At 29.1% G+C, this 8,914-nt stretch overlaps 1 long non-coding RNA gene across 2 annotated transcripts; it reads right to left on the bottom strand.

Annotated features, from left to right (window-relative positions):
• Positions 1-259: 259 nt before the first annotated feature.
• LOC107942223 (uncharacterized) lies at positions 260-5,738 on the bottom strand. 2 transcript variants are annotated; one of them, XR_005904468.1, is made up of 5 exons: positions 5,151-5,738; positions 4,839-5,043; positions 4,198-4,277; positions 1,206-1,553; positions 260-1,105 (listed from the first exon to the last, which is right to left on the bottom strand). It is a non-coding gene; the product is annotated as an uncharacterized lncRNA (long non-coding RNA). The 2 variants fall into 2 exon arrangements; XR_001695796.2 differs by having other exon boundaries at positions 4,839-5,733.
• Between the last annotated feature and the right edge of the window lie 3,176 nt (positions 5,739-8,914).

Below are 8,914 nucleotides of genomic sequence, written 5' to 3'. Positions count from 1 at the left end.
TGTACCAATACATTGCTTAACACTTGTTCTTCCTCTTCATGATAATTGTTGTGCTCAACTTGTGTAACAATTATGGCTATTCTTCGTTGAGCTTCTTCAATTAATTCAGGGGTATCATAATTCATATAAAAACTATTATACATATTGTTAAATTCATCCATAACCTGAAAAAATAATCAAATGAAAATAAATTAATAACTTGTGACATTCTATACAACATAAAAAATTGAATAAAAGCATAGGATAAAAATATCAAACATAAAAAATCTCATACATTAGTTTTACATATAAAAAAGTAGATCATACATTAGATTTACATATAAAAAAGTTGATCATACATTAGTTTGGCATATAAAAAAGTACATCATACATTAGTTTTACATATAAAAAAATAGTATAGTTATATTACAATAATAATTCTAAGGAGCTTATGGTGGAGGTGGTGGATGGTACGGTTGGAAGGGAAATGAGGATGTTGCTACCAAGGATGAAAATGATGCAATTGGATTTTGTTCAGCATACTCACATCGAAGCCACAAAACCCTAATATCTGGATCTAAGTTCAAAAACACTTCTCGTTTCACCGGTATTTAGAACATTTTGATGGCAAAATAGTACAGTTCATCTTTTTTTGGAATTTCATCTCCCAAATCATGCAAAGCATCCATTGCATTTGAAATTGTACATTGAGAGTGAGGAAAAATAATTTCATTCACTGACTTTCTTGGACTAGCCATACTCTTACACAATTTTTCAATATGAGTAGCTAATGAATTTCTTGATGATTTTCTACTTGAACTTGATTTTTTCCTTTACCGTGTACAACCCCAAGTGTTTTCGTTATTCGATTAGGAGTTTCATGAGAAGGGTTTGATGGTACCTCATTAGGAGGGATACCTTCATTCTCATTACTATTTTCATTTGAATCACCAAATCCCTCATTAGGTGTATCATCTCCCATAGGAACCCCACTTGGAAGAACACCAGACGAAGGTGCCCATGCATTCTCTCCAGTGGCTACAATGCCACCAAACATTTGCCACATTAAATCATTCAATCGTGGTTCAATTCCTTTCTTCTTAAATCCTTTAAAATCAGAATTTTCCTACAAAACATGTTAAATGTTATACTCAGATTTTTATATTTGTAAATTATTAATTTCAATAAACTTTATGCATTAAAATAATGATAAAGTTAACACTAACCTTTATTTTTTCAGCCCACCATTCTTCGGTAGCATCGACTGTCTTTTTAGATGGACACCATCCAATACCTGTAGATTCCTTAAGCAACTCCCTCCATAACCTCCATTCATTTTTTAATGTATCCCACTTATTTATCAATTAAGGTTTTCCATAATTTTTTTGTGTTTTTGCTTGAAAAAGAGCAACGATATTTTTCCATCCTTTTGAGTTTAGATGAGTTGTCGGTCTATTACCAGCATTGACTTCATCCACGCAAAGTTCACAAAATATCAACGCCAGTTCATCATCCCAAACAGCTTTTGTTGCTAAGATACTATCTCCCTCCACAAATTTTCATGTCTTTACCATCTATTATTATTATTTTGATTTTAAATGTCAACCGACATAAAACCATAAATATATAATTAGATAAAATAATATAGTTTCATAAAAAATTAAGAATAACACATCACAAAAAGATGAAAGCCATAAGATGAACACTAAAGAAAAATTTCTCAAAGATCCATGGTAAACAATAACGAGGATATAGAAATGATAATTGATTATAACTATCTTTTCAAAAGTGTAAGCAAACTTCATTCCTTATGTTTTTCTTAGCAACACTAGTCATCAAGATTTGCTTTGTCCAATACATCAATGTGATAAAACTATAACCAAAGATAAAGTCTTGATTTCTTTTCTTGAAACAACTGTGATGACCAACAAATAACTGATTATGAGTTATGACCTATAATCTATTTGACAGCTATGTTTTAAGTGTCAATTGCTATTGAGCTGATAATTGAATTTATTATTTAATGGATGATTGGTATTTGGGAGATAGGTGGAGACAGTAGAAAAAAATATTTATCTCGTTTAAAGGTTCAACTTGATTCAATTTACTAGATACATGAGGGTTTCAGACAAAAAAAGAAAGTTAAAATATAGTATTTAACATATAGGGTTTCAGAAAATTTTCTTTAAAGACCTAATTGCACCAAAGCATTCTTTAAATTGGTTCTTAAATTTCAAAACATTTTAATTACATTCTCAAACTATTTATGTTATATCAATTAGGTATTTTCATTTTTTTATTTAATCATTAAATGACATGCAAAATCATATGACAAAAAAGTAAAATGTTGCTTAATTTTTAAAATTTATAACTAAAAATGAAGTTAAGAAAAAGAGAGTGAAATATGCTTTCTGTAAAAACTTCAAAAAACCTCATAATCAAGATTTTCATAACATTCACTTTTACAATATCAATCTTCTTTAAAGCTTTTGTTTTAAATTATGTCACATTTAATTTTAGCAACGAAAAGATTTGATTTATATAATATAAATAATTTAAACATGTAACTAGAATATTTTAAAATTTGAGGACCAACTTAGAATAAATGTCATGGTCTAAAGATTTCTAGTGCAATTAACTCATTCTTTGAGTAATCTTAAAATTTGGATCGATTTAATTTTTTGTTTTTATTATTTTAATTAGTTTAGTCTTTATTTTTTTACCAAATAAAATAGAAGTATAATAAAAAAAAACATAAATCTCTCTTTTTTTAATAATGAAACAATAGAGGTCATACATTAAAATTAAAATTATTACATTTACTTTAATAATTTATTATTAGCATGTTAATTATGATTATATATAGTTGCAATTATAGTTGGTGATGCAATTATATTTTCATAAGCTAATATAACTATTGTTTATAAATTTATTTCAACACTCTATATTTATTATAAATTGTAATGAAAAAAAATTATATTGTATCAAAAGAAAGATGGTTTAAGTACAATGCTGGGATTGTTTATTATTTTCATGGAATATTCCATGGTAAATAGATTATTTTCTTGATCCCTTTATTATTTTCTTGATCATTTAGCACAGGAAGATACAATGCTGGGATTGTTTATTAATTGAAACATGGAATATTCAATTCAATTCTTAAGCTACAATCATTAGATTAGATTAGATTAGACTAGATTAGATTAGAAGAGAATAGATTAGAATAGATGTTTATCTAAAATCTCTACAATCAATTTTCATTTCATATTTAATTCAATTTTCATGTAGCAGAGGTTGATTTCTGATGTTTTTAAATAAAAAACTGAACAACTTCTTATCTATTCCTATCAGCTACTTCGATTAGATTTTAAGGTCTCACCCCTGATCATCATTCTATAGTGATAAAATTAAGATCTGGATTCTCTATATTCCCTTTAATTGTAGCCATTTGCTGGCTGGCTTGTGTCACCGGAATCAACTCAAGATTTGGATTCTCAATATGACCATTAATTATAGCCATCTTGTTTTATCTGCCCATTGCTTTCTCTAAAATTCCTAAAAGAAGCTTTTTCTTTAATGATAGCAAAACCTTAGAAGGATGATACCTAAAATTTATGCAGTGCTACAAGTAAATCACAGTGCAAACTCTAAATTAATAGCTCTAGGTAAAATAAGAATCAAGTTTAGTTCCTCACTCTGTCCCCTCTATTGATATTCCTTTTGCATTATATTTTAAGAAAAGTAACTAACAGAGTCCATTAATCTCACCAATCTAGTTACCTGAGTTCATTTAGCTCCAAACTAGCCCAAGGAACATGTAGATGTATTGATAGATTATAAGATATAAGCCAAGTATGACATAAACTTTAGAAAGTATATCATCAGTAGAAAGATTTAGTTATGAAGAAATAGTGATACCAGTAAGTAAACCACTACTAACTCACACACCACAAACATGACTACTGCCCCTGTGATTCACCACGAAATGGGTTTTTGGGGTGAACACAGTGCCTAGGCCAAGAGATGTGGTTCGAAACTCTAGTTATTCATGCTTATAACTTATTGCTTGTAATGATCCAATGCACATGGACTTAATTACATTATATACTTGGAGTCTGTTTTTGTTTCAACATCAACTTTAAGCTAGACACTTAGCATAATGTCCAAAAATGAACATGCAATCTATTCTTAACAGAATTTAATCGGGAAAAGAAATACCTATTTGGGACGATTCAGATATTGATAGTTTCTCAAAATCAAAAAAGGAGAGTTTCAAAGGTCTCTATTGATTTCCAACCCTGCAACAGACAACAGGAGTATTCCTTAAAGTTTCAAAATTGCATTAATTTATAATGGAAGCAAAAACCTTGATTTTTTTTTGGTAAATTAAAATTTTTATTAAAACCACAAAACGAGAGATTAAACTAAAAGTTATACATACGCAACACCCTTAAGCCTCAACAACACTTTTGCCTAAGCGAAAGATGAAACACCTAAAGGATTAAAAGCTATAATTGCTAAGTTGCTATTAATGTTGGCAAACTACAATCAATCTTCTTTGTCTTTATTCCCATAAATTCAAGTTTCCATTCTTTGTCAAACATCTAACAGTCAATTTTTTCAGCAGTATTAGCTCATTAATAAAAAAAATCCATCACAAATTAAGTACTTCCCAAGGATCCAATTAACCTCAGCCTTAGAATAAGCAGAAAGTTACACCAATTGTTGGATCAACAAAGAAATGAAGAAAACCCAAATTTTGGAACAAAAGAAAAACAGAAAAGAAACTATGAACAAAAATCATATTGCAAATGGAGAAATCAATTAAAAAAAGAAAGGAAAAGAAAAGAAGAACTAACCAATGCCATGGTCAAAGAAATATGATAAAGTTGGGTCAATGAATGAAGTCTGTCTTAAGAATGGAAAAAATGAGGGATTTTTACTTAAAGGCATAAGCCATAGGGGGAAAGCAGATTGAGAGACAAGGGGGGGTTTGGTACCTATACAAGTAAAAATCTCAATGTTAGGTACAGACCCATACAAGTAGAAATCTCAGCTTGCAACCTATACAAGTAGAAATCTCAATGTTAGGTATAGACCCCCAACATTCCAGTAGAAATAAAAACATAAAAAAGGGTAAAGAAATGCAAGAATAAAAAGAAATGACACACAAAAAGCATCAAGAAGAAACCAAATGGATAAATTTGAGTTGACACAGCTTGCAGCAGAGGTATTTCTTCCCCGTTATTAGCAGAATTTGGCTGCCTAATCTGAAAAAAAAAAGATTGATAAAGAAACTTTCAAGGATAAAATGGTACATTAATAAATAAAAGTAATATCTCTGTTGCACTAGTGAACTTATTGATGCTTTCAACTCCAGTTGATTTTTGGGATATCAGTGTGGTGAAAATTGATTTTGGCTGCACTGAAATGCTCAACCAAACAGGTTGCCAGTGAGGTTGGTAGCCTAACTGCACCTCACTGGTGTTAAATGGTGAACCAAAGGCAGCCTTAGTAGCATTTGCAGCCGCTACAAGATTGTTATAAGTAGCTTTATCAATAGCTATTATCCTAGCAAACTTAGCAAAATTGAAATCTTTCTTAATGGTATAGGTTCTAGGGAATCTCTTGGAACCCTGATGAATCTCTTATTGCTTATGTTGCTGAGGAGCCATCTCCCTGCAAGCCTTTGTTTGATTGTCAGGGTTACAAACAAGGTGCTGCAAAAGATAAAGAATGTATGATAAGATTTTTATTCCGTAATGCAACTCGGGTGTTGATGAGCTCAAAAAGTGCTTGGCACCTCTTAGAAATCCATGAACCAAAAATATAAAAGTTAAAACTCCAGGTTAGAGGCGTGCATGGCCAGGCCGGGCACAGACAAAATTTTAGGCCCCTTTTTTAGGCCCGGCCTGGCCCAATCCATATTAATTTTTTTAACTTATTTCATTAAATAAAAAAAATTTAAAATATAATAAATCAAATACATTTAAAACAAATATTAAAACAAGAAACTAATAAAAAATGATACTAAAACAATTCTTAAAACAATGCACAAATTGAAAATATAATAAAAAGTGATTATATTAAAATTGAAAATAAAATGTAAATATGATTAAAAATAAAAAATATATATTTAGTATATAATTCGGGCAGGGCTCGGGCCAAAAAAGTTTTACTCGAGCCCGGCCCATTTTCTAAACGGGCCCCATTTTTTTGCCTAAACTCATATTTCGTGCCTATATTTTTACCCGAACCCTCTCATTTTTCGGGTAGGCCTTCAGGCCGGGCCGGGTAGCCCGGCCATGCACACCTCTACTCCAAATTTTACTTCATTAAATCATTGATGTTATTCCCTAGAATTATCATATCTGCAAGTTGGTAATTTTGTTTTGTAGACATGACAGTAATGATTCATGTTTCCACAAGGTAACAAATACCTCCATGTAACTTTGATATAATTGTGTATGGTATACATGTCGATACCGAATTTTCGATATTCTTCTATTATTATGGTACCGACTATGACTATCATGATACAAATGTCTGAGAAATGCAGAATGCATAAATCTCGAACGTTACTTGTTAGTAAAATTTAACCATCAATTACAAAAGTTGATTTCGATTTTAAACAAGTTAAGAGGAACACCAAAATAAACCAAAAAAGAGAATTAATTTAATAATTCAATTCAAAAAATTTCACGATTTTTTTTTAAAAGATGTTGGTGAGAATAAAACGTCTACAATTGAGATTGTAAGTTATTAAAAACATCATTTGAAAATAAAATGTTAATATTATATTAAAATTATTATTAAATATTATTAATAATTATATTAAGAATGTTATTAAATTATATATTATTTTATTAAATTTTATTTAATAATAATTATGTTACAATATGATTAAATTATTTATTTTTATTTTTATTAAAATATATTTAACAATAATCTTATTAAAATTTAATAACAATAATCATCTATTTATAAAAATTCTGTTAAGGGTACTTTGGTCATTTCAGCCTTTTTCTTTATACTATTACAACATCTATTCCATTCAACCAAACACAAGAATTTTATTACAGCTCTATTCCATTTCATTTAACCAAACAATTGAATTATTGATTACAGTTCTATTCCATTACAACTCTACTCAATTCCAACCCTATTCCATTACAATGAGCCAAACGTACCCTTAGTTTGTATCGATTTCTAATCCAATCGGTTCGATACCATTCTCCAAACTAACATCTCAATTAATTTCCAATCCAATCAGTTCAATTCGATTCAAACGTCATTCGTTTAATCTCAAAATAAAATATATAAAAAATAGGTTTAAAATAATAAATGTTTGAAAAATGTGAGAAGAGTAACGTAATTTAAACTAAAAATATATTTTATTAATATTTTAATTTGATTAATCAAAGTCACAATTCTCAAAATATTTTATCCCTTTAGCATTGTTTTTATGATTGAAAAATAACTTTCAACCTTAAAAAATGTAAATATTGTGTAGGTTTTGTTGGATTTTTTTTAATTACTCTAGTTTTTTGTCAAATTTTTAAATCCTTTATCAGTTGTGCATTATATTAATTGATTTTAAGCTTATTTGAACACAAGGCTTGTAACACTTTTTACTTGAGCTCATAATTAAACCTGAGCAATGAATGTCACATTTTCAAGTCAATCACTTTACTAAAGTTTAAGTTATTCATTCATGTTCCACTCATCATTCAGGCCTATTTAAGGTTTTTTAAATGTTCTTGTTCCATCCCTAAACTTTTCTTATAACTTGGTTTTGAGTAAAGGTCATTCAGGGTCTATTTTAAAGCAAAACAAGAAAATTTTCAGTCAAGGTATGTATGTCTCGAGACAAGAATCTACATGTCTCGAGACATTACTATAGTACTGTAGCAAATTTGGTTTGAAATTTGATTGTCTCGAGACAAAAGTGCACATGTCTCGAGACATGACCCTAGAATTGTAGTATTTTATATTCAAAATTGACCTTTCTCGAGACTTCGACTCTTATGTCTTGAAACCTAGAACAAGGGGTCCACAAATCAAGTTGTAAACATCGCAGAAACAATATCTAAACATCCTTATTTCATTTTCATACGTTATTGGTCACATTTCAAGCTTAAAATTTCACTAAAAGTCAATCTAATCTTCACAAGTTCATTTTAACTTCTCATACATATTAGCAATTCCATATATTGTATCAACTTCTTAGCATTACAATTCTTCTATTATTTTCTCCATTTTCATTGTAACAACCCAATTTTCAATGGTGCCAGAAAAAAAAACAAATTTGAAATCCTATTTTCGTAAATTTGGTTCGTAAGTATTAAATATGAATATTTACAGAGTTAGATAAAATTTTATTAAAGTTTGGTCCTTCGTTTTTTTGTCTATTAATTGTTTAGTTAGGATACATGGACTAAATTGTAAAAGTCTTATCGCTATAGGTTTTTAATTGGCCAAAGACTTAGGGACTTAAATTGTAATTAACCATTTTAGAAATATTATAGGGGATGGTATGTTTAAGAATTTTTAAGTTTGATTAATGTTAACTTTAGTTAGTTAATTAATTAAATTAAGTTTTAATATAACTATATATATAAATTGGTGGTGGAAAGTGTAACGACCCGAATTTTACCGTTACCGAAAAAGTGTATTTTCGGGTCTCCGTTTCTGAAAAATGGATTCGTAAATATTTATTAAAAATATTTACGAAGTCAATTGAGTGGTTAATTAGAGTTTAATTAAGTAAATTTAGTTTAATTAAGAGTAATTAGGAAAAATGACTAAATTGAATAAATGATGAAAGTTGAATTGTAGAATAAAAGAAAATGAAGAGGACCAAAATGGAAATTATGCCATTTGTCCTAAGTGAGGCGGCATAAACATAAAAATCTGAAATTTTTTATGTGTTAAA

This window comes from Gossypium hirsutum, chromosome A11 (genome assembly GCF_007990345.1).
Source record: "Gossypium hirsutum isolate 1008001.06 chromosome A11, Gossypium_hirsutum_v2.1, whole genome shotgun sequence".
Classification (NCBI taxonomy): domain Eukaryota; kingdom Viridiplantae; phylum Streptophyta; class Magnoliopsida; order Malvales; family Malvaceae; genus Gossypium; species Gossypium hirsutum.
This window is presented reverse-complemented; position numbering and strand designations above follow the sequence as displayed.